Below are 27,267 nucleotides of genomic sequence, written 5' to 3' on the forward strand. Positions count from 1 at the left end.
TCTTTTGACGAGTTGCCAATAGCGGGGGACTTCTCACTCCTTAAGTTCCCTATGGCCAGAGGTGGAGGCAACGGGCACGGGGCAATATGGGGCTCAATAACCATGGCCTGTGCTTTGCTCTGTAAGATGGAATGATCTATTTTGTCTGCCAACACATTAGACGGATTGAGAGCGGGCCAGGCAGACTCAACAACACTTTCATTAGTTCCCCCTCTGGCCTCCAGCCCCTTAGCCCTATTCAATATAGAAAACATTGATTCCAGATTTCTAAGTCTATTTTCCAAGGAGTCAAGTCTATTACAGATAGGGCGGCAGGTCGCGGTTAATAGCTGTTCCATCCTAAGCCAATAATCATCATTTAATGCAGAGTCCTTCGGGGCCTCGGGACCTCCAGCAGGTGGATCAATATTGCGCGGAGGTTCAGAAGTTCCAATTTTTTGCCGTTTTTGGGTTTTAGGTCTTTTATTAGGTAACACTGTTTCACCCCGCTTGCGTTTCGCCGCCTTTTCGGACTGATTGGCAAAGGTAACATCAGAGCGAATGGGTTGGCCAGATCTAGTTGTTCCTTCATGGGACATGGGAATAGAGACATCAGGTCCTTGGGGAACACTTTGTTCAGGCACGGAGCGGACAGTGCTAGTCGCCGTTACAGCAGCAGTTTCACTCAGTGACGATGCACTAGTGTCAGAGGCTGGAATCGATAAATTTGCGGCTACTGGTGACTTAGCTAGAGCAATGTTACCCAAAGAGGAACGTTTATTATGCACTAGATCAAGAGAGAGTCTTTTCTCAGTGAGTTCAATTTCCTTCTGTAGGACTGACGCAGCTCTCAATATAAAATTGTCCAAGGTTCCGACTACTCCTGCCCCGCTAAGGGACTTCCGACCCTTCTTCGTACCAACAAAAGACATTAGATTTTGCGTGAGTTGGTGAGGTGCGAATCACCGTAACAGGAGAGTGACGGATAGGCGTCCAGGCTCAGCAACTCAAATATTAAAACAACACACTGACAACGAAAACTCAATTGCACATGGCTCACCTGGAGAACCAAGGTCTGTGGCCCGTCCCGGCCTCAGTCGGTCTCTGACGGGCTCAGACGGGCCCGCCCTTGTCCCGGGCTTCGCCCGCGCTGCGTTCCGCGCTGCGGAAATACGTGCGCGGGATTATAAAGATGCACTAGGGGCGTGGTCCAGAGGACGAGGCGGCAGCGGGAAGGTGAAGGGCTGCTGGGCCTCGCAGTCCTCAGTTGCAGAAGTCCGTTTGCACCAAACACAGCCACATGAGCGGCTCCCGCGAAGCGGGGGCCGCGAGGATTAAAGAACTGACCAGGGGCGGTTCCAGAGGAAGAGGCGGCAGCGGGAAGGTGAAGGGCTGCTGGGCCTCGCAGTCCTCAGTTGCAGAAGTCCTTTTGCACCAAACACAGCCACACGAGCGGCTCCCGCGAAGCGGGGGCCGCGAGGATTAAAGAACTGACCAGGGGTGGGTCCAGAGGAAGAGGCGGCAGCGGGAAGGTGAAGGGCTGCTGGGCCTCGCAGTCCTCAGTTGCAGAAGTCCGTTTGCACCAAACACAGCCACACGAGTGGCACCCGCGAAGCGGGGGCCGCGAGGATTAAAGAACTGACCAGGGGCGGGTCCAGAGGAAGAGGCGGCAGCGGGAAGGTGAAGGGCTGCTGGGCCTCGCAGTCCTCAGTTGCAGAAGTCCGTTTGCACCAAACACAGCCACACGAGCGGCTCCCGCGAAGCGGGGGCCGCGAGGATTAAAGAACTGACCAGGGGCGGGTCCAGAGGAAGAGGCGGCAGCGGGAAGGTGAAGGGCTGCTGGGCCTCGCAGTCCTCAGTTGCAGAAGTCCGTTTGCACCAAACACAGCCACACGAGCGGCACCCGCGGAGCGGGGGCCGCGAGGATTAAAGAACTGACCAGGGGCGGGTCCCGAGGAAGAGGCGGCAGCGGGAAGGTGAAGGGCTGCTGGGCCTCGCAGTCCTCAGTTGCAGAAGTCCGTTTGCACCAAACACAGCCACACGAGCGGCACCCGCGAAGCGGGGGCCACGAGGATTAAAGAACTGACATGGGGCGGGTCCAGAGGAAGAGGCGGCAGCGGGAAGGTGAAGGGCTGCTGGGCCTCGCAGTCCTCAGTTGCAGAAGTTCGTTTGCACCAAACACAGCCACACGAGCGGCTCCGGCGAAGCGGGGGCCGCGAGGATTAAAGAACTGACCAGGGGCGGGTCCAGAGGAAGAGGCGGCAGCGGGAAGGTGAAGGGCTGCTGGGCCTCGCAGTCCTCAGTTGCAGAAGTCCGTTTCCACCAAACACAGCCACACGAGCGGCACATTCTTTCCTCCTTCTATCCTAATGAATAAGACATTGGGTTATTAGTTGCAAAGTATGTGAGTTGTTCACAAGTAATAGGTCTGCAATTATCTTATTGATCTGAACCAAGTACCGCATTGAAGAAGTTGACTCTTTGGGTAGTGAAGCAGAGCAGCACAAGGCCTGCTCAAAGGAGGTTGTGTGAGCTAGCAATCCAAATTTGCTGTCACCCAACAACAAGTACTCAATACATTATTGTCCAGTCAATGCTCTTTGTTTTAAAAAGGAAAAGTACTTTATTACACACCTTATTAAATATGATGCTTTAAATTACAAATATATACCTCAGGTAGATAGAAATACCTTTGGTGACGACCCCCTTATATCACATTTGACCCCAACGGGCGTTGAACTCCATAATCAAAATGCCCCCAACCAAATGTAACATCACACTATAAGGGGGTGTTATTTTAAGAAAAGGAAGGGTTGTCACCACATTAATACACATTAATACATTTATTGCAGGCCCACTGGCTTTGTCAAGGTGCTGCAGTAATATATGTATATATGGCACACCTACTGGCTTTGTCAGAGTGTCACCACATTAATTACAATAACCGCATTTTATGATTTACCAGTGTGTCACCATCAGACCTGAATTTAGACAATAACCATACTCAGGTGCAACCTGTATAAGTATAAGCGTTGCAGTGTTTATCAATAAAACCGTCATTAGAGCCTCCCAATTCAAATGAACCATAAACATGTGTATAAGGGCTTTTCTTCACTTGTTTCATGCCACATAATGCAACCATAGGTACAACCACCAGGATCCCCTGCACTGAAGAAACAGAGAGCAAATTCTGCAAATCTTAGTGTTGCATAAACTATGGCTTAGGCCTAGTCCTACAAGGTTTGACTTTCCCACCCACAGGTGTCTGAACTTAATTCAGTAAGCCAACGCTTGATCGTGAAAATCCAGGTAGTTGCCCCACACAAGCCCTCTTGACGTACTTGTCAATGTGGTGTCCATGCTTTCTCCGTTACTAACAGTCCTGTAAAGGAGTCATTGATGTACTGGTAATTCAAACCCAATTTAGTTCTTTAGAATAATACAGACAAGCACTGCGCTATGAAAAGCCACTATATATGTTTGAAAGTGTTTATTTCAACAATCTCATCCTTTTGTTTAGTACATGACTAATAACCATACAGAATACATTCAGAAAAGCACTAATGCATGTCACTAGCAGCAAGAATAATATGAACATTTTTAACATGGTTAGAATGTTCTTGGCAATTTAACACTGTAAAGACTACTTCTATGCGCTACACAATGAGAGCATAGAGTAGCTAATTTGCCTCTAGAATTTCTTGGGATTCAGTGCACTGCATAGCTGTTCACAGCAAAGAAGCTGTGTTTATCAGACTTTGGCCAGGAGAGTGTATTCTCTCGGACGGAAAACACACAACAGCTGGGCTCAGCTCCTCTCCTCTTTATATGAACTCTGTACTGGCTCTGAGCATAAAAATGGATGCTGCGGCTGTAGCAGTCTAGTTGTCTGGCAGGACCTCATGCGATAACCTGGGGTGAAGACCCCTCTGATTCAGTGGTTGCTTCATGGGGAATTTATAGTGCTGACCACTGACTTTTACCCTACATTGGGGGGGCTTTTTACTTAGTCACGACATAACCAGTATGGCGAAAACAAATGAATTCAGACTAGATGTTTATTTTGCACATTCACTATCAGACCTTGAAATTTAGATATCAGAGTATTTGCAGCAGACTTATGTCATATTGGGTGTTAGCAAAGTCAATTTTGGATGATTTCACACTTACGCAAGTTCTGCGAAAGATTGTGACATGAGATATATGGGCCAAAGGCAGACAGGCTAACTTAATGTGCTCAAGATGGAGCCTGGCTTTTGGATCTTTACCATATTAGAGTGTTGAATAACTAAGCAGCCTTGCCAGGGGGTCACAAATTCACCGCACACCAGACATAGGGAATTTTTATAGGGAGATTTTGGGGGAGGCTGCTGCACCTTTTGCAGCCCCCACAACATGTTGTAAAAACAAGGGTGGTGTCCCTGCCATTGCGGGTCCACCACAAGCAAACAGAAAATATGCAGATTAGCCCTCGAGGGGCAATATGGGTCACTCCAATGGAGCTGTGAATACTTGATTAGTGGGTTCACCCGCTGTCTTCTTTTCTTGCGACAGCTTCACCGCACTTTTAAATTTTTGGTGGGCTGGCTGCCCCTGTCCTTAATAGGGGGCACCCACCTACTGGTACAGTGAAGCAATGTGGGCAGTACACTCCTGCACTGCCCATTGCCTGCCAACACACTCTGCGCTGGTGCGGAAGTCAGCATGTTTCTCCTCCCACTCACGCTCTATGCAGGAGGCACTCTGCACCAGACACGGGCCCAGTGTGGACACCAGTCATGCTTCCTGGGGTCTCGCCTGCCCGAGGAGCCTTCCTCTTAATGCCTTTTGTCCTGGAGGGAAGGGGTCCCCAGGGACAATATTCAATGAGCCGGACCCCTGGGGATGGATTCCCCTGGGCCGAGAAAGAGTGTAAGAAGCGACCCAATGCATATCCCCTCCCTGTGCAATTTGAAATACAGTGATGTGCTGACCCCCAGGGACCGCCCATCCTGGAGATATTTTGAGCAAGTATGGCTGAGAGCCATGCATTCATTTTAAGATCTTCCCACAGGCAAATCTTCAAACTGCATAATCTGGCCCCCATTTAGGCCAATCTTTGACTGGTGGTGAGCTCTAGCCATCTGGAGTCTTTTCTTAAAGGGGTGCATTCTTCTGAGAGCTAAATTTGCTGGCTCCAGGCACTAGCCTTCTCTGTTTGGCTCCTGGCGCTCCTCTCCTGCGAGTGGGGACATCTTGTGCAGCCCCTCCACTACCAGTGAGTGGAGCACCCCCCAGCCCCCAAAGACTTTTGGCTGTCTTGCAGAACACCCTGAGGTGGCAGTGTAGTCCAGGTCGTTTACCAACTGGTCCTCAGCGGGCATAAGGAGGCCAGCGGCACTGACTCTGGCGAGACCCATCATAGTCCTGAGGGTTCGCTTTGACCATCTTGGCAGGGCATCAGGTGGCTTCTCTTTCCAGCTGGTCATACTTTAGGGCATCATCGCCTCCCTGTTCCAGGCCTTCTCATCTCTTTCTTCCATGAGGATTTTTAAAAGGGTGAAAATGTCTAGATGCCAGGTACCCTTGGTCAATCCTAGGGTGCCTCGGCATGCTGCCACCCCTATACCACCCTCCTGCAAAGCATTCTGGTACAATCCATCATGGCAACTTCAATTTTTCTCTAGAAGGAGCTCCTCTGAGGGGCTCAGCTCTGATCCTAGCTGACATCACTGCCTCATTCCTTCCCACCAAAACGTTAAAGGTGAGCCCAGCCTGTATTGCCTCCAGGCATCTGGGCTTCCTCCTTTGTTCAGTGGGCCTGAGGTGACCCAGCTAAGGGATGAGTGTGACAAGCTAATTATCTGATGCAGATTTTCCCCACTCCTTCCTTTACAAAGAACTGAGTTAATCATTGACAGATGTTCCTTTTGTGTGGGGAGGTCTTTGTTCCCCCTGCTGGGGAGCAGAGTAATTAACTTGGCCGAGTAGGGGGGAGAAAGCAAACGTCTAGAATCTGATTATGAGCTGAGCCAGAGAAATATGTTAAATCTTGAAGTCTCATAAGATATGGATGTAATGTGTTGGGAACTACAAACTCAACTTGTAGTAGCAAGTGAAGAGAAACTCCACTTTAAGGGCCTTTGGATCAGGGTTCTGCCAATACATTTTACCCTGGGTCCCACAAACATCTCTGAATGGCCTGCAGATGTTATGCAAGTGCATTCTAAATATATTTTGTTTTTTCATAAGATGGCGCAACAACAGTGGAAACTCCCCCTCTTCCTAGAACAGGTACACCTTGGGCAGAATCAGTGCAAGCTTCCCTTCAAAAGACAGATATAGCTGGAGTGGCAATAGCTCAAGCTTCCCGCCTCACAGAACAGGTACAAATTAGGCAGTAGCACTGCAAGCTTTGCTTCCTCACAGAGCAGGTATAAATCGGCAGTAGTAAAGAAACATTCCCTCTCTCACAGCAGGCAGAAAGCGCAATACCCAGAGAACAGCAGGGCAGAGTTTTCAATGTTCGCAGACCATGTGCAGGTAGGCTAGAGTGATATGTAGGTTACAGGCAGATCTCTGGGGCAGGTGCTTAACTCACTTTGGGGAATGTATAAGTAGATGAGTGAGGGCCTGATTTACAAAGGTAAACTTAGACTTTTGTGAAAGTTTACAGCTTTTATTTGTATTCACAAATTATGTGTTAATAGTAAATTTATGACAACGGAGACTCCACAGTCGGGGCAGAGAACTCTGCACACAAAAAGATAGGCATGTCCCTGCGGAGTCTCTGCAGTTGTAAACTTACTATTAACTCATAATTTGAAAATTAAAAAAAAAATCTAAACTTATACAAAAGTGTATGTTTACCTTTATGAATCAGGCCCTGAGTGAATATGCAAGATCTGACGCCAATCTCACTTAGGTGATATTCCACATCAACATCCTGAAGGTTTTGCTTCAGTCACTCAGAGTTCTGCTGTTTCTGTTAATTCTTTGATTTTCCACATAAGAGAAGTATCTGTTACCTACTAGGTTATTGTTTTTTGTAGAAGCCCAGCCTAAGTAACTATGCTCTAGACAGACTCGAGACAGGCACTTTTTTGAAAACATTATGAATGCACACATACTAGTCTCCAAGCAATCCTTGCCTCGGTGCTGCACCTATTTAAAATGTTGAGGGCCACCAACAATGTGCACTGAGTAAAAGATCCAATGTTCTGTTGTGTAGTGTGCATCTAGCACATGGTGATGACACAGCACACACACATCAGTGGAAGGGCACAACACTAATTGATAATAAAAGGACTGCAATGTTCACCACAGAGGGGAAGTCTGGATCAAACTAAAAATAAGAGTATGCGAACTGCGTGTCTTCTGCCCCTATCTCGGGCTTAGCCTTCCAGCATCAGGCCACAGGTATGCCTACTCTACACATCTTTCCTTTTCTTCTTTTCTTGGTTCTAATTATGTAATTACTTACTGGTAATCTTTGTTACTCTTACTGCAACTTGTACTCGTTCTAGTCATTACACAATGAGGAATGTCATCAGAACCAGGTCAAGAAACAAAACAAGAAAGGCTAACCACAACTCCACCCACCTACAGCTGGGCACCATAAATAGACTAGCATTTCCAGCAGGTCTTGTAATCCCAAGTTCTGTCGAAGGCCTGAACCAGCGAGAGTGGGTGGTACATAATTGCTGGGATAAGGGCAGGTTGGACTCAGTAATGAAGATTACTGGTAAGTAATCAGGACATTACCTCTGCATCTCATGTCATATACCATGAGGTATAACAAAGAAATACTGCTCCTTTAGGTCAAAAACACCACATAAAATATCAATACAATGCAAATTCTCAATTAAATAATGCATAATTAATCAAAAACCCTTAATCCTAGCTCCTGGTTTCATCTCCTTTGTCCTCATGATTGGGGTGGTGGCAGCTAAAGTGGTGTGCAGTGCAGTGGCTGAGGTGCCTCTTGCCGCTGATCACTCCGAACACTCTACCTTAGTGCAGTTGGGATCTCATGGCGGTGACTCAGGGACTTAGCCTCATGTCATGGAATGTCAATGGGCTGGGAGACAAAATAAAAAGGGGAGTGGTACAGCAATATATTCATCGGCACCGCCTGGACCTGGTGTTGCTCCAGGAAACGCACCTCATAGGGAACTCCTGTAAAGCTCTAGATAGAAAGGGGTATCGTATGGTGGCGCACTCTGGCTTTACTTCTGGGTCCAGAGGGGTCGGGATCCTCCTACGCAAGGAATGCCCATATGTGATTCACATTACACAGACCGAGCCACAGGGTAGGTATGTGGCTTGCTCGGGGAGCTGGGAGGGGACAGTCCTCAATGTGCTTTCAGTGTATGCGCCACCAGGCCTTCAGCGCCAGACCTTGGCAGATGTGGGAACGCTTCTGATGACCTTGCCTGAGGGTGCCCTGATCTTGGGCGGTGACTTTAACTTGACAATGGACGGTGCCATCGACCGCTCTCCACCCCGACGAGACGCTCCGCAGGGATCACAGCTCCGGAATTTTGCTGACGCGTTCGGGCGGATAGATGTTTGGAGGTGGTCGCATCCCCGAGACACACTTTATACTTTTCGATCTGGTGTTCATGGCAGCCACTCAAGACTTGACTACCTGTTCACCCTAGCGCTGCAGATTCAGCACTTCACTGAATCCGGGAGCCTGGCGCGGGGGATATCTGACCACTCTCCTGTAAAAGCTATTTTTGGAGCCCGTCGGACGCGGCACCCTGGCCCCATCATGATTCAGCCCTGGCTGTTCAAAATCCCACACATCAGAGACGCACTGCGACAAGACACTGATCATTATTTGGATGAAAACACGGGGTCAGTGGCATCAGCGGTTACGCTGTGGGGTGCGTATGGTGCAGTTATTAAGGGGCGAGCGCTATCCATGATTGTGGGGCACAGGGCTGAACGTCAGAGACGAGTTAGTGAGTTAGAAGAGGAGATACTGCGTCTTGAGCGCGATGCCTTGCGGACCCCTACCCACGAGACCCAGCACATACTTGATGTCAAGAGGCAGTTGCTCCTTGAAGATGCTAACCAACGCACTCTCGCCACCCGGCACAGAATATATGAGCTGGGTGAGCGCACCGGTAAACTGCTGGCATGGTTGGAGCGTAAGGAGTTAGATGCGCGATGGGCGGGTGCGATCAAGGGGCCAGGTGGTGTGCTGATCTCTGACCCTCAAGGGATTGCCGAAACGTTTGCAAAGTATTATGAACAAATCTATTCCCCGCCGCAGAGTTCACAAGCACGGTGGGCGGTAGACCTTCTTGCCACTATAGATGTGCGTTGTGTTTCCCAGCCGGATAATGAGGTCCCGGAGGCTGATATTTCGGTGGAGGAGATTCTAAAAGCAATCCGAGATATCCAGTCTGGCAAGGCCATGGGTCCCAATGGTATCCCGACAGAGCTCCTGAAACCTATGGCGTTGAAGCTGGCACCTCACCTGCTTAACTTGTATAATGAATGCTACGAGGCTGGCATCCACACCGCCACCATAGTGGTCATCCGTAAACCTGGAAAACCAGCGGACGAGTGTTCCTCGCACAGTCCCATATCACTGATCACAGTCGAGGCCAAAATATTGGCCAAACTACTGGCTAATCGCCTACTTCCATATCTCTCTGCATTGATCCATCCCGATCAGTTGGGATTCATGCCAGGCCGTATTACCGCGCGTAATCTGCGCCGTGTCCACGGGGCACTGGGCCGTGTTGCAACACTCCAAGAAGAGGCACTTTTGCTTGCGCTTGATGCCAAAATGGCATTTGATACAGTGGCATGGGAGTATCTTTTTGCTGTCCTGGCTCGTGTGGGGTTGGGTCCCCGGCTGATCGGCTGGATCAGCCTGCTATATAACATGCCCACGGGTCACGTTTCGGTGAACAATCACCGATCGCGCTCATTCTCCCTATACCGTGGCACGAGGCAGGGTTGTCCGCTGTCGCCGCTTCTCTTTGCCTTGGCGCTTGAGCCACTTGCAGTCTGGATCCGTGGTGACCCTGAAATCAGAGGCCTAAAATGGTCAGCTGATCATGAAGACCGTATTTCTCTATATGCGGATGATATTCTGCTGTACCTAGCCTCCCCGGCACGCTCGATCCGTCGGGTACTCCATATTTTTCACATTTTTGGAGCCCATTCCGGCTACCAGATCAATTGGTCTAAGTCCCAGATGTACCCCCTTTGGGGGGACCCGCCATGCAGTCCCAGGGGATATAACATTCCGGTGGCCTCACAGGGTTTCCAGTACCTTGGCATGTTTATATCATTAGATCCATCCCTTTCCCACGAACGAAACCTAGCGGGCCCGCTGCAATGGTTCAGGGCAGATGTGGTCCACTGGAAGACTCTGCCCCTCACGCTCCGGGGTCGGGCAGCCCTTTTTAAGATGCTTGCCCTCCCCCGCTTTCTCTATGCCCTGCAGAACACCCCCACTCCGATTCACGAGTCCTATTGTTTTCAGATCGAGACAACAATTAGAGGTCTGTTGTGGGACGCTGGTCCGCCGCGAATCGCCATACAGAAACTCACTATGGGCTGGTACGATGGTGGCATAGGCCTGCCGGACATATGCCTTTATTACCAGGCAGCACACCTGATCGCCGTGAATCAATGGGTGTTCGGAGCTCACGATGATCCCAGTTTCCGGACTGACCGCTGGCTATTGGGAAAAGAGGGGTATAATAGAGCATTATACTCAGACCACAAAAAACTAGGCTTGACTGGCCCTACGGCCCGGACGGTAGAGATTTGGCACGGGCTCCAGCGACGTATGGGTTGGTATGGGCGGCTAACTAAGGCCACCCCTCTCTGGGAGCCGGATTGTCTGGGGCGTCTGAGTGACTGCGCAGGTTTTGATAAATGGGACCTGATCGGTATATCTAGGGTTGGGGATGATTGGATAAAAGGTAAAAAGGCGTCATTTGCGGAGCTCCAGCGTAAATATCAGCTGGCACCGTCGGAGTATTTTCGATATCTTCAGATTAGTCACGCTATCGACAGCGCCCTCCCCGCAGACACCCCCCTTCCAGACTCCTCTCCTTTAGAAGACAGACTGCTGTTAGACCCAATGGACCGCAAGGCTATCTCTTTGACGTACAAAAAATTAATTAACAATCGGGCCGACCCAATGTGGAAATTAAGGGCCAGATGGGAGGCAGACTTGGGGGAAATGGCTGACGAGGACTGGACCGAGGCGCTTGCCTCCCCTCCCGAGGTGGCAATGCCGATGCGGCTTCGCCTGGTTCAGCTCAAAATTTTGCATCGGGTGTATTTTGATGCAAAGTTGTTGCATAAATTGGGACGACATCCTGATGCACTTTGCTTACGACACTGTCGCCAAACAGGGACATTTCTGCACGTCCTATGGACATGCCCCCACATCCAGCAGATAGAAGTTACCCGACAGATGGCGAGATCCATAGACAAACCCGTCGCTCCTTCTCCCCAGCTCTGCCTCCTTAATGTGTGGGAAGCGACAGACCTCACTCAGGTGGAGCAGGAGTGGGCGGCCATGGGGTGGGCCATTGCCAAAAGGAACATTGCGCAGAAATGGGGGGTAGACACTATGCCGCTGCTGAGCGCTTGGGCCTCGGATATGGATCTGGCCATGGTGGCTGAGAAAATGGTTTACAAACATCGAGGCTGCCCACGGAAGTGGGATCATAAGTGGGGACGGTGGAACAAATACCGGGGGGACATCTGTATTTCTCCTACAGTTGAACTCAGGAGGCAGAGGCGGGCTTTACTAGAGGAACACGGCCACGCACATTGACTCGAAGACGGAAGGCCATCAGCTACGCTCTATCCATGGGGGGCTCCCGAATCACAGGGTGGGGAGGTAACCACTTCTAGACTGCTTCACTAAGGGAAGGGGGAAGGGGGTTATTATTGAATGTCATGATTATATTATTGGTTGTCTCCAAAACCTGTATGTATATTCTGCCAGTAGAGGTGTTAACTAAATGTCAAGACTGCTACACTGCTGTTGAATTGGTTTTCAATAAAAAGTTATATAAAAAAATAAATAAATAAAAACCTTAATCCTAGGGGATAACGTTTACATCAATGCCGACTATAAAACACCCACAGCAAAGTTATTTTGTAACCCTTCTAAATTCTGAAGTCTGCAGGTGTGGTCTACAAAGGTCTTGCAAATAAACTCCTTGAATGCTCCGCCAAAGAAGCTTCCACACATCTAATACAATGACCATGGACATTTTCTGACATTGTCTCTTCTTGAAGTAAATATGCCAATCTGGCAGTTTCTTTTAACCACCAACTTAGAGTTCCTTTATATGCCCTTTTATCCTTTCCAAAAGGCTAAAAGTAACAAAAAGAGGGTCTGCCTTCTCAACTCACTTGATCTGTCAAAATAAATGGATAGAGCCCACTTAACATGGAACAAACGTAACAATGTTTCTTCAGAAGAAGGTAATGGCAAAAACGTTTGAAGAATAATTAATTTCCAGAGAGGTGTGAAATTCAGACAGTACCAATACTTTAGGATGAAAATGAAACATCACCTACTTCTCTTCAATGTGTTGGTAGGGATGGACAGCTCAATATTTGTAGCGTATATCAACCTTTAGGTCAGTACTCACAATCCCTGAATGAGGTAGCATGTTGTCTGGGTCTGTTGGCAGGGCAACATCTTCTCTAAATTGCGGCAGTGCACATCAAGGGCTCAGACAATGTGGAAGCAGATCATTTATGCAGAGTGATTGCTTCCAAATTAGAATCTCTCATTGACCAGATCAACCTTTCTAGAGATTTTCTTGAGGGTAAGCACCTACTTCATGGACTATTTTGCATCCATAATAGACTTCCTGCTTTCGATATTTTGCTCCAGTTTCCTAGAAGGGTGCTTGAAGAATGGATGCCTTACTTCTGAAACAACAAAATATTTTTTGGGGTGTTTTTTTAACTTTATATATCATTTTCAAAAATACAGAAAGTGCATTTAGTGTTGCTGGTATTTTTACATAGATGCATAGTACAATCATGTTTATATATCGATGGGGACTGTTCACATTATCCACAACATCAGGCTACTATTAACAACAAAATAAGTTGTTGTATGCTTTCCCGCTGTTTCCACTACATCAAATAATACTATTTGAATAGTAATAGTATCAGGGAGACACCCAGACAGCTCATCACATCAGCCAAAACAAAGGACTATATGAACACCATCAGTGAAGCCACCAACATTAGCAGAATGACGGTCAAGACAATCAAGCACTGCATCAACCCTGTGCTGGAAGTTGAAGTGCATGTACCTGCCCTGACTAAACTACACATATATATATAAGTATGAACCACTTTAAAAATAATAAACATAAATTTTAAAAAACTTTGACAGACCCACCTGTTATTTACTCAATATAAAACTATAATGCCATAAACCTCTTCTTCAGTGAAAAAATACAGACCATTTGACAGCACATCGACCACACAAAGCTTGCTTTATCTCTTACACCCACTCCTTCCAGTAGAATCCTGCAATAGTCACCCTTCAAAGCCCTATCTCTCTCAGATCTCGCTTACATACTCACCTCACTCAAAGTCACTTCTTATTAAAATGATCTCTTACCATCGTCCTTCTTTTTGGAGATGCTCTCCTACCCCTACTTACCATTCTCAATGTTTCACTCACTTAAGGCATCTTTCCAGAAGTTCTCATTACATGCCAGATCCTCCCACTCCTAAAGAAACCAGCACTAGGCACTGATCACCTTGCCAACTACCAGCCCATCACTAACCTAGCATTCATATGCAAGATCATTGAAAAAACAGTCTATGTTCAACTCCAAAGCCACATCAGTGTTAAACATCTACTGAACGACTGCCACTCTGGCTTCAGATCAAACTGCAGCATGGAAACCTTACACGTCGTAGACAATGCCATTGTGACCACAGATGAAAATGACCCCTGCCTTCTGATATTGCTGGACCTCTCAGCTCTATTCTGCACAGATAAACACCCCACCTTCATATGCACCCTGGAGTCTCGAAAAGGATTCACTGGCAATATCCTTCATTGATTCTCCTCCTACCCTTACAACTGACACCATTTTGTTCACATGGGTACCTCCAAGTCACAAAAAATCAGTATTGCCTCTAAAGTCCAACAGGGCTCCACACTGTCTCCTGTTATCTTTAGCCTATATATGGAGCTACTATGTGCTCTACTGACAGAAAGCATCAAGATTCACCAATATGCAGATTAGGGGTGGGCGGAACTCACAGAGTTTCACTCTGCGTAATTCTGCAGAGTTACATAAAAACTGTGAGATTCAGCGGAGTTCCGCGAGCAGTCGGAATTCAGCACATGATGCTGCTGACACTGATTTTTAGCACCGGGAGCTTGTTTCACGATGTTAAATCAGAGTGAACTGCACCATGTGGCACAGAAGAGGGTGCTGCTTCTTTCCGTCTCTCGAGTAGATTTTCTACTCGAGCTGCAGCTTCTCAGCGCAAGTGGTCACAACCTGCTGTGACTGCCCGTGTTGAGAAATCTCACCGCGAGGACTTCTAGTGCCCGAAAATCACTCTAGGGGGATGCAAATTCTTGCTTGCGCTCATTAACTTAACATTGGCGAGGTCCATGCGAGGAAAAACCCCACCATGCAGAGGTTGGCAGAGTTTTGCTGGAACTCCACATTCCAAGTGGAATGTGGAGTGGACAAAACTCCGCAAACTCAACCAGTGGAGCAGAATTTTCACCCACCCCTAATGCAGATGACAAACAAGTTTACTTAAAAGTGTCCCATGCTTCAAACATCCAGTGCCTCAAACACTGCTTCTACATCATCCAGATCTGGATGTCCAGTGCCTACTCGACCAAGACAGAATTCCTGTTATTTGCTAAGAAAAATAAACAAGATACAGTACAAACCTGGCTCAATGACATGAACTTTGAAGGCTTTGAATCCCAACTTTCACAAAACCCAAGTCACTTGGATTTGCCATGAACACCAACCTCATCCTCAAGAAACGCACTGTCAAAAAAGCAAAGACGATCTGGTGCTAGCTCTCTTTGCTAAAGAAAGTGAAACCATTTCTTCCAGAAAGCGACTTCAGAACTGCTCATACCATTATCTGTATTGGGGTAATGCCCTACTCCAGTGTCTCCCAGATCCCACGCTGGCATCCCTTAGGGACATCTTGCAAGCTGCAGCACGTCTCATCCAGGGCCTGACATAAAGATCACATCACCGCAATCCTGCTAGAACTCCATTGTCTCCCCTTGCTGGCCTGCATCCTCTACAAAACCAGCTGTATCATATACAAACATATTACGACCAGCACTTCTGCTTATCTTTCAGATAAGCTCACAATAACTCATGGATCTCGGCACATCCACAAGCAGGACACCATCAGACTGCAGACTGGGAAGTATAAAAAATAAAAAAGACAACAAGCCTTTTCCATTTATGCACCCAAGATCAGGAACAACATGCTCATATCCATAAGGACCGCCCCAACGCTGCTCCAATTTAGGAAAGATTTGAACATTCACTTCTTTAAAGAACACTACATCACAATTTATTAACCATCCACAACCCAGCTTTCTCTTCACTGGTTCAATGCCTTTATGAGCTTATTAGTTACAAGTGGCAAGAACACCAACCCATTGTATTTTAAGGAGTTTCCTCAAACTAAGGCAATTATATACTCATCTTAATTGGGATTGTGGGACAGGAAAAGCTTAGGATCATGCTCTCCCAAAAAAAGGCCTGGTAAGGTCAACTAATCAGCAGTGCCATCTTAGGAATTTTTGGGGCCCTGAGGAAAAAATATTTTGGATCCCGGTTTGGAATAACTTTTTATTACACATGTTCAGCTCAATCAAGCCCTCAGGAAGACAGACGTTGAACCATACATTGACTTTGTAGGAATTGGAGCACACAAAAAGTTCAGGCTGCCCAGTGTCTACCAGCCAAATAGAAGGAAACAAAAGTTTCAACGAACGTTGGTAAAACCACTGCTTTTTACACTTGGATCTAAATGTTTTGTCTTGCAAGTAGAAACAACAGTATTTTAAGTGTAGTTCAATTTCTAACCTGCCTGTTTCGCTCACTGCAGAAAAAAACAACAAAGATGACTTGTTGGATGTTCAGTGGACTAGAATTTGATATTAATATAAATCATATGCAAATAGTACTTGAAATGTTAGCTTTAATTGCCACATATTGTTCGTCACAAATAAATCCCCCTTCACAATTGATTGTGTCCCACTCATCATCAATCAATATTTCCCATAAGAACAGTATCTGCAATCAGGCCCTCAATTGAATTGGCTTTTTCTTTACATATAGACCTCATACCATATCTGGTGAATCTCAGCACACCCGCAACCAGGACAGCATCAGACTACAGATTCATAATTTCAGCTCTGACATTTTGTCTTTAATTTGCAACATTTCCCAAAGGTCTGCCTTGAGCTTACCATTTTTCATGTTTATCTTTCTTCCCTTGACTGCCTAATTGAATCATTTGCTTTAGACACAGCATTACTTGCCAAGGATACCCAAATTATCATTTCAATTTTCAGTAATCCTGAACTTGTCTAGACAAATATTCAATCCTGCATGAGTGTACAGTGACCTCCAGGATGCAACACAATTGTCTCAAGTTAAATGGAGACAAGACAGACGTCTTACTGTTTGGTCACCAACCTTCACTGTGGTCTGTCTTATGGTGAAAATTTGAACCAGCGTCCCTCCAGCCTTGGTTCCTCTGGCAAAAAAACTTGAGATCATCATAGACCACAATCTCTCTTTTGTCCTCCAGATAAAACACATTTTTAAGATCTTTCTCAACCTACTTGGAATGTTTTGAAAGATTGTTCCATTTCCACCCCTCTCTGCCCGCAAAACAGTTGTTCACTCACTGATAATAGCCTGCCAGAATATATGTTTTGCTACATTCATTTAATCCAAAACTCATCAGCCAAGCTCATTTTAAAATCTACCTGCTTAGACACCAGTCAGATCTAATCTTTGAGACCTACATTGGTTGACTGTAAAAAAATAGTAACTTGAAGGCTCTGTGCTTGGTCTATAGAACTCTCTATATTTCTAACCCTATCTACCTAAAAAACAAGCTTCAATCTTATTACCCTCTTTTAAGGAAAGGCCTCTTTTTGTATGGTCAACCCTAAGTTTTTGGACTGATGCTGCTGATTTTTCGATTCTAAGATTGCACTGAGGCCTGCTAACCAGACCTCAGTGCCAGTGCCCTGACCTTGAAATGTGTCTGTCGAATTGGCTTATACCCAAATTGACATAAACTAACCCACGTTACCCAGGGCCTGTAAATTAAAGAGTCACCCCAGGTACTGCAGGACCGGTTGTGCCAACCTGGGTATGACAAAGGTAATACATGTCTCCCAGTTTGTCACTGCTGTCTGGAAGAGCAGCGTGTCACTGCTAGCCTAACTTCACAGTTTAAAAGAATGTCAAAGCTCAAACCTCCCTTTTTAATAAGTGTATGCCACCCCTATGGCAGGTCTAACAAGCCCTAAGGCAAGGTGTAATATATTTTAAAAGCAGAACATGTATTTTTGTGTCCTTGCAGTAAAAAACGACACATTTTTGTTTTTAATTTGGCAAGATTTGCTTGCCTCATTGGCGAGCACAGGGCTACATGCTGTCCCTTCAGCTGTGCTAACTCCTGAATGGTGTGACAAAAATCGATACTCCATGGTGTCAAATAACTTTCAAATGTGAATCGTGGCTGCCTCCCAAAGGTGATGGGCTGCTGGGTATTCCCAGATAATGTGGTAGAAGGTGGCCCGCTGCCCACAACCCTTCAAGCAGAGATCGTCCTATCGTGCGCCTATCTTAGCCAAGGTTATGCCTGTCATGTATGACCTGTGTAGAATCCTTAGTTGTATTAGTCTGAATCTAAGTGTGTTAGCCGCCTCCCTAGGTGACATCAGGGCTGACCGCCAATCCTCCTCATCAATCGACCCCAGGTCTCTCTCCCATTACTCCTTAAGTTTGCCAAAACTATCAGGTAGGTTATTGCTGAGTTTCCTATATGTTAAAGATATGGCCTTAGAGTGTAATGGCCCATCAAGCAAGCGGTCTTCCAATGGCGATGAGTCCGGTATGTCAGTGAAACTTGGAAAGGCCACCTGCAAGGCATGTCTAATCTGTAGGTATCAAAATACCTCTCCTGTCGCCACCATATACTGCCTCTGGAGTTCCTCAAAACTAAGTATTGAGCCTTTTTTGACCACATCTTTCACTACTGAGATTCCAATCACGTCCCATCTATCGAATCCTGGTTGGTAGCACAACATGCCCAGTTTCTGGGTATACCACAACGGTGTCACCTTAGTTAGGTTGTTAGCCCAGCCCAACCGAGAAGTTGCCTGACGCCAAATTCCTAACGTGTGCATCGTTGGACCAATGTATCTCTTCTTCCTGACGTGGGAGTAGAGGGCTCCTAAAAAGCCCGAGCGGCCTGTCTGGTACCTATCCAGGGCATAGGCCGGGTCAGTAGGTGGGAAATATATCCAGTGGTTTACAGCCACCAGCTGCGAGGCCCAATAATAAAGCTTAAGATCGGGCAACGCTATGCCGCCATCATACCAACTCTTCGTTAGCTTTTTTAATGCCACCCTAGGGGCTCCACCGTCCCATAACAATGTGCGGATCTCCCCCTCCACCGCCGTGAAATATGCGTTCGGTACTTGGTTAGGACAGTTCTGGAGGATATACAGAAAACGTGGGAGTGCCAGCATTTTAAAAAGAGCGGCTCGGCCTACCAGGGATAGAGGCTGTGACCTCCAGTGCTTCACGTCTGCCCGTAGCCGAGCCAGCGGGAGGCGAAGTTAGAACTTTAAAACAAAGCCGGGTCCAATGTGACAAAAATCCCCAAGTATCTAAAGCCGTCTACGGCAACTTCTATTTTGCAATTCACTGGAAGACGGGGAATCTGTCCATGAAGCACAAACAACACTGACTTACACCAGTTAATTGCGTACCCCGAGTATTTCCTGAAGTTTGTAAATATGTTCAAAACCGCATGGATAGATTTATACGGGGAGGCCAGCTATAAGAGTATGTCATCGGCATACAGGGATATTCGATCCTCCAGATCCTCCGTCCACAGCAGGCCTCGCACCATCACGTCCCGGCGCACCCACGCCACTAAGGGCTCTAACATAAAGGGGAAAATAGCAGCGGGGACAGCGGTCACCCCTGTCTGGTGCCACTCCGCAACGTAAACGCATGAGACGTATAGTTATTTACCCTCACCTGTCCCTGTATGTCAGTATATAGCAGTTTTACCCAGCCTATAAACTTGGGGCCCAGCCCTACTTTGGTGAGGACTTCAAATAAATATGGCCATTCTATGGAGTCAAATGCCATAGAAGCATCCAAGGACAGTATAACTGCATCTTCTTCCAAGAAGTCCCTACGCGCCAGCACATTGTGGAGGCGGCGTAGCTTAAGAGCTGTGTTTCTGCCCGGCATAAAGCCCGATTGGTCTGGGTGTATTAAGGATGAAATCACAGTCCCAAGCCGTGTCGCAAGGACCTTTGCCAAAAATTTCACTTCCACGTTTATCAATGATATAGGCCTATACGAGCCACAGTTGTCAACCGGTTTGCCGGTCTTATGGATAACCGCGATAGTGGCTAGACGTTGGTCTGCTGGCAACTATCCCCTCTCATAGCTTTCTTCGTACATGGCGCGTAGATGCGGGGCCACTTGAGAAGACATGACCTTTATAAATTCAATTGGGGTACCATTTGGCCCCATCGCCTTCCCTGACTTGATTTGACAAATGGCCTTCTTGATCTCCTCAGTTGTCAGGTCTTCATTCAGTGCGTCCCTATCCGATTCTGAGAGGGTCGGCACGTCACTGTCAGCTAGGAGTTGGCGTGAGTCTTCTGCTGTATATGTGGTAGAAGGGGAATATACTCTCTCGAAGTGATCAGCAAATGCCTCTGCAATGTCCCTGGGGTGGTTAATCAATACACCATTCAGTAGCGTCAACCGAGGCACCCATCTCGTACCCTGTTCCCGCCGCTCTAGCCACGCTAGGGTCCTACCTGTCCTGTCACCCAGTTCGTATAAACTGTGTTGGATGGTACGGTGTTTGGCCATCGCGTGTTCTCGAGCCTTAATTCTATACTCATCTTGCTTCAGGGTCAGCCTAGTATGTATGTCGCTTGAGGGGTTATTCGCTTGATCAGCTTCCAGCCTTTGGAGTTCCTCTTTTAACTGTCTCAGCACCTGCCACCTCTTTTGGATATACCCGATTTTCAGGGACAAGGCTTGCCCCTTAAGAACCACCTTATATGCTTCCCATATTGTCTGTGCCGAGTCTACCGAACCCTGGTTTTCCTTAAAGTAATTCCCCGTTTACACGCAGAGTTCTTCCTTAATGTCAGGTATTTTCAACAGCCACGGGTTAAGAACAATAGTGGTACGTGTCTGTCATTCCCAGTGTGTAAACTCAATCTGCACCGGGGAGTGGTCCGAGATACCTCTGGGCCGGACCTGTGGGTGTCGAAAACAGCCTATCGAGGCTGTGTGTGTTAAAAAATAGTCTATACGGGAAAGACAGTTGTGGACGTTGGAAAAATAGGTGTACTGAGTGTCTGCCGGCTGTAGTGTTCGGCCAACGTCTGAAAGCCCTAGTGCTGTGGTGAAGTCTGCCATAAGTTCGCTCGGTCTAGCTCCCGGTCGCCGTGGGTGCCTGTCAGTCACGTCATTCATTGTCATTTTATAGTCACCTCTCATAATTAAGGCACCATCCGGGAGAACGGTGAGCATGTTACCTAGGTCTGCCAAGGCAGACTTACCTAATGCCGGCGGCAGGTATAAAGAGACAACATTAAGTGCTCTACCCTCCCACTGGGCAACAAATACTGCAAAACGTCCCATAGGATCCGCCCACGTCTTTTATACAATAAGGGTGTGCTTCTTTTGACCAGGATACCTGTACTCCTCGAACCAGTAGTGTAATCTGCGTGGACTAGTAACTTATAACCCCATCTGGTAAGGGCTCTGCTTTTATTGCCTACCAAGTGCGTTTCCTGTATCAACACTAAGTCCGGGGAGTGCCTTTTCAGATACTGTTGGACGATTCCCCTTTTGATTTTATCCCCCATACAGTTTACGTTCCATGACAAGACAGAAAGCGCTAGATCCCTGTCAACCCCCATCCCACAACACAGCAAAGACTGCAATACAGTAGATCAGAGATATCGGATACACGTCATGGGGTACCAGGTGAGCGTGAGCATCTCCTCTTTGCGTGTGGCTTCCGCTGCTAGGACCAACTTGGGAATCGGCATACAACGAAATCCAGTTTCTGCTATTAAAATCAATATAACTGTGCATAGAAAAACATCCCCCCCTCCTCCCAACCCCTACCCCCCTCCCTGCCTCCCTGCCCGTGGATGTAAAACTACCCACTCCCCAACTAGGCAGAGTGCTTCTTTCCCCCCCCAAAATGCTGAAAAGACTCGGGCTTAGACAGCCCACATCCCAGCTAGTGTCATGTTACATCATGCCTGCTAAAATCAATCACCCGTCCATACCTTAAGGGTGCCTTAGGAGAGTGTCATACCATACTGTGCAGACCAGCTAAGACAGTTACTAAACAAAAAACTTTTTAATCCTGCACCTGCGCATGTCAACTTCTATGACAGCCTATCACCCCCAGCGATACTTGCATTTCTTGTTCATCTGCCGACTGGCGCCCTAAACTTCCAGGTGCTACACGGGCTCTGTCGTTCTCTCAGCCTCGCCCGTGAGGTGACCCACTGGCAGTCCGTCCACGTTGCCCTTCCCCTGGCCGGGTCCGCCAGTACGGTCTCTCCTGTGGCCCCCCACTCGCTGTCAGTCCTCCAACCAGCCTCACACTTCTTCCGGTGATGTGAAGAACCATGCTTTTCCATCAGACTCCACTCTGAGTTTTGCCGGGAAGAGCATGGTGTATTTTACTTCCCTGTCTCTGAGCTCCTTCTTCACCGCCTAGAAGCTCCAATGTTGAGCCTGGACTTTGGCCGTGAAGTCTGGAAAAAATGTAATTTCACTGTTGTCAATCTTCAGCGGCAGGCCAGATCTAGCCGTCTGCAGTATGATGTCCCTGTCTCTGTAATTAAAGACGCGAGCAATAAAGGGCCTCGGGGGGGGCCTCAGGGGGGCCCCGGCCTTCGGCCTTCCCCCCGGTACCCGATGTGCCCTCTCTATTGAGAAATAGCGTGACCGAGTCTTGGGCCGCAGGTGGGAAGTAACCAGTTCCTCCACATAGGGGTCCGCTGCCAGACCGTTCTGGAACACCTATGTTGTTTCGGCGGGCCCGCACTTCATAGTCATCAAGTTGTTGCGCCATTCGCTCCTGTTTAGTCTGTAATTCGTCCACTGGCTGTTGAAGTTGAGATGTGTCTGTCTGCAATGCTGTAGTCACAATTTTAAGTTCCTTAACTCGGTCGTCCATTTTACGACAGTCCGCTCTGATTAGTGAAACTTCCACCGTGACAGAATCCAGCGAGGTGCGCACTCCATTAATCGCTGCCATGACATCATGAAGCGCCGGCTCCGACCCCACTTCGGGGCTATTCGGCGTGTCAGCCTTCTCCGCTTAGTGCACACCTTTATCGCTCGTCTCTTTCCCCCAGGCGAATTTCGCTAGTTTGTTTGCGCGTTGGCCTTAGGGCCCCTACTCGTCGCCATGTGTGCACTGTAGGGTCAAACGAGTCAGCGACGAGGTATTCTGGGATAGTATCTGCCGCTGACCCGGTGAGTCAGAGAGCTCCGCTGGTGGCCTGTCAGGGTTCCCCCAGGGCCTAGTTCCGGACTCCGCCGCTCCGGGGTTCTCCTCTGTCTGGAAGTTTATGTTGTACTCAGGCAGTGCACTCCTACCAAGTGTGAGGGGTTCCCCAGTAATGGTGTGTGGTATGCACCAGCCTGGATAACAAGTCTCCACTGAGCAGGGTCTCCTCGGACGGCCGCACTGGCGACAGCCCGGGGCACAGGGAAGCCCAATAAACTCCACACAGGCACTGCGGCGGGCGATCGTGATGTTCTTACAACCTGTCCTTTCCACTGACCCTCATACACCAGCCGATCACAGCCTCACCACCAGCGAGATGCCTATGCGCGCATCAACATCGCCAGAAATGGCAACTTCTGGACTTGCAGCGCCTCAACTGCAGTATCTTCTCGTTGATCAGATGTCCCCCAAGCAGCGCGCCAACACTATTTAGTTATTGCCCAAGTGTACAGTGGCGCTCCCCCACCTCCTGTATGGACCAGGGCAGTAAGTTCGGCCAGGGGGGGCACCGCACACAGGGAGGGGATGTAGTACTAACCTCCACACCTCTATGGCCCCTGGACACGTCTCCCAGCTAGCACTCTGGGATCCCACTCTGAAGGTTAAATGGGCCCAAAGGTCACATAAAAGCCGGGGCCTCAATTAGGAAGTGCCCAACCGGTGCGCTCGCTCTTCAATCCACGCGTCTCTGCCACAGTACGTGTGAAAGGGTTTAAGCCCAGCAGCAAGCGATCGCCGAGTTATGTTTTGCCGCGCCGCCAATTAGACACCCGCCCAGGCCTCTCGTTACCTGACCTTCGGCAGGGCCCACTCCGTCACCAGAAGCCGGGGCCTCGATTTCTCGGTGCCGCCACAGGACATCCGTCTCCACGTATCCAGTTCGCTCCACCTTTCATTCGGAGCATTGCCGGTGCGCCCGCCTGGTCTGCCGCTTTCCTGGTGATCCGCATTGAGCAGCGTACCTCGTAGTTGCTGAGAGGTAACATTGCAGTTACTTCGGGTGCCGAACTCCTACCGGCCTCCGATAGCCGCCATTGGGGAAGCCACCGTCTGTTGCTGGTTTCACGCGTAGGAGCTGCCGTCGCCGCACTCTCTGCAGTCGATCACCCTCCAGGCTGCATTGGACTCAGTCTTACTCTCGGACTGGGCTTGAATAAGGCATATAGCAGATGATTATTCAGGATAGCCGGCGGGGATGCAAGAGCTCTCTCAGGCTGCTGCCATCGTCGTCGGCTGCAGGCCACGCCCTACTCTGCACACTTTTACCACTGCTAACCAGTGCTAAAGGACTTGTGCTCTCTCCTAAAAAACATGGTAGAATTGGCTTACACCCAAATGGCATATTAATTTACTTGTAAGCCCCTCTTAAAGTGCCACTACCTGTGACCAGGGCCTGCAAAATAAATACTACTAGTAGGCCTGCAGTACTGATTCTGCCATCTAGTTAAGTAGCACTTTAAACATTTCTTAGGCCTGCCATTGCAGCCTGTGTGTAATATTTAAAATGCCATTTCGACCTGGCATAATAAACCTTTCTCCCAGGCCCAAAACCTCCTTTTTATTACACGTAAGTCGCCCCTTGGTTAGGCCCTGGACAGCCAGAGGACAGGGTGCTGTGTATTTAAAAAGTTGGACATATACTTTTACATTTTACATGTCCTGGTAGTAAACATTGGAGTTACCTTATTACATTTTATAAGTGTAATTTCCAAATGGGAACAGGTAACTAGTTCATTTTTGTTGTCTTTGGAAATATAATGAAAAATCCTAACTTATGGTGAAGTCAGATTTTAAATTACAATTTTGAAAATAACATTTTTTAGAAAGTTGGTATTTTTCTTCCTTTGCCATTCGCTGTCTGCAGCCATTCACTGGGTCACTTGACTGGGTGTAGTTGACAGTTGAGCTTTGTGTATTCCTCCTAGACAGCTGCACACAATATGGAGGTTAGGTGTGATTGGATGGTCCATCACTGACACGATGGGAGGGAGGAGCTAGACCCAGCCTCACTTACACTCAAATAGGCTGTGTCCTGCCTACAAATAAAGGGCTGCATATTCCCTGTATTATACTTTTAATTAGATCTAACCCCTATTTTTTTTAATTCACCTCTGCTTCCTTCTATTTTCTGCCTGCCTTTTATGTATATAAATTACTCTACTCTTAATCTCATACCTATCTGTCTTAAGCTCTTTTGAAAACCATAACAATATCTATTAATTCCAGCAAGCAGTTGCTTCTCACATAGCCCCTTCTAATGATCACACCTATGTCAACAATGTATACAAAGAAACTGGAGTGAATGCATGGAATGAGCATGCAAATCTAACTCCAATAACTAATGGACGGACCACTTACATTAGGCTCCAGGTTAGCGTGCTACTCGCCGTAAAGCTCTTCAAAGCCTCGTCAGGGGTATTAAGCAATGTATAAAATTCAAATACTCATTAAACAATTTAAACTTATTCTTAATAAGTTAGATGTCATCTTATCATCTCTGATACATGTTGATCAGCTGAGTTTTATTGAAGACCATAATACGGATAAAAATATAAAGAAAGACTCACATAACATTGACATAGCCAGATAGAGGGGAGAGAGGTTATGCTACTTTCCATAGTCGAGAGAGGGAATTTTGGAGTCTATGAGTTCTATATTGAAATCTGTGGGCTTTGGACCATGCTGTGCATGTTGGATACAGCCCAATTATGACTGATAGAGCATATTAGGGCGAATAGGCAACTTTCAGGTAGCATTGTGATACAGAGAGGTATGCTTCAGTGGTGCCTTTATCACCTCTGCTTTTTGCACTCTCCCTCGAATCTCTCCTACAGTGGGTTAGAGATAGCCCTCTTTTGTATGTTTAAAATAAGTTTATGAGAGTTAAACAAATGCAGCATGGTAATACATTTAAACTGTTATAGGAGTTACAACTGAGGCGGGGGAGAAAAGAGAGGGGACAGAAAATAGGAACAATGTAGCAAGAAAAATATACCTGATCAAAAATAAAAACAATCTAATAAAGGTAAAAGACAATTCTTAAGCACTTTAAAAATATAAATTAATCATCTAAATAAGAAAAAGTGAACCTCTTCTGTGTCAGGGTGACATCGAAAAGAAGATTTGGCATGTTTGTCCAAAACATTTGTGACAGGAGACTATAAAATAGAATGGTTGAAAACAAGAGTGAGAGGATGAAACTATGCTGTATCAAATCTGTGATTTAACAAACTGCATACCAACAGGCTTGAAAAAATAACTGGGAAAAGACCTTCCAGTTTTTTGTTAATTGTTGTAATGCAACTTCCAAAAGGAGATCTATAATTTTTATATGGTGGTGAAATATCTTTCCAGTCATTGGATAAAATAACTTTAAAAATGTGAATAATGCAAAAGGGTATTGATGCACTGAAAATAGAAATTATTTGATTCCAAATTTATGTCCGGAAAGTATGTGCTGGAGAACAGGTAAATAATAGGTGTTTTATATCTGCGGATTGTGAATGACATGAGCAGCAGCTGTCAGAAAGATCGGGGTACATGTGGTGAAGAGTGGAAAGAGAAGAAAAAAGATGTCTATTATAGATATAAAACAGTGTTTGGGTAGTGTTAGCAGCACAAGAAGTTTTGCACAATTTTGTCCAAATTTGTCTCCTTGTGGAAATGGGCCAAGTTACTCCCAAGTCACACTCCCAGCTGATTCATTGACTGCTTTATGTCTATTGACGGAGGTTGCTGTAAAAGACAGTAAATAGCAGAAGCTGTAGGAGTTGTACGTAGAAGAGTACCTAATGTAGAATGGGTGTAGAAGCCTGAAAAAGCACAGGATTTATTTTGAAAGGAAGTTGGAAGATTAAAATGGTTTTGAGACTGTGTAAAAGTCAGAAAAGAGTCATTAATAAAAAGTTGATTAACTAAAGTTAACCCTATTTTTCTCCAAGCTTTCCAATATAAAGGTTTCTTATTATATAATAATGAAGTGTTGTGCCAAATAGTAGAACTGAGGAAGAGGTACTGTCAGTGGGTTTATAAGACAACAAATGTTCCAACAATGTACAAAGATGTTTAAAAATAGGTGAGGAGAAAGTTTGAGTTTTCCTGGAAAATGTCAGATATTCGCGAAAGGTAAAAGGAGAGAGAAAATATTTCTCTAACTATACCAACAAAGGAGAGTAATTAAAGGATTCTGAAATCCAGTAAGTGGATTGTGTCAAGATAAAGACTAAGGGGCCGATTCTGATGCGGGCAGGAAGGGCCCCGACCGTCAGTCAGAGTCCTCCTGCCCGTATCGTAATGTGCCGTTCAGATTCCTTTCCGACCAAGCCATTCTGATGGGCACAGTCGGAAAGGAATCCGACTCGGTTTTCCGGATGGCTTACGACGGGCTTGGAGAGCCTGTCCGCCATTCGGAAACCCTTCAGTACTCCCCCGGCCGGCTCTTTCTGGCCGAGA

Source organism: Triturus cristatus, chromosome 7, assembly GCF_964204655.1.
Source record: "Triturus cristatus chromosome 7, aTriCri1.1, whole genome shotgun sequence".
NCBI classification, from domain to species: Eukaryota; Metazoa; Chordata; class Amphibia; order Caudata; family Salamandridae; genus Triturus; species Triturus cristatus.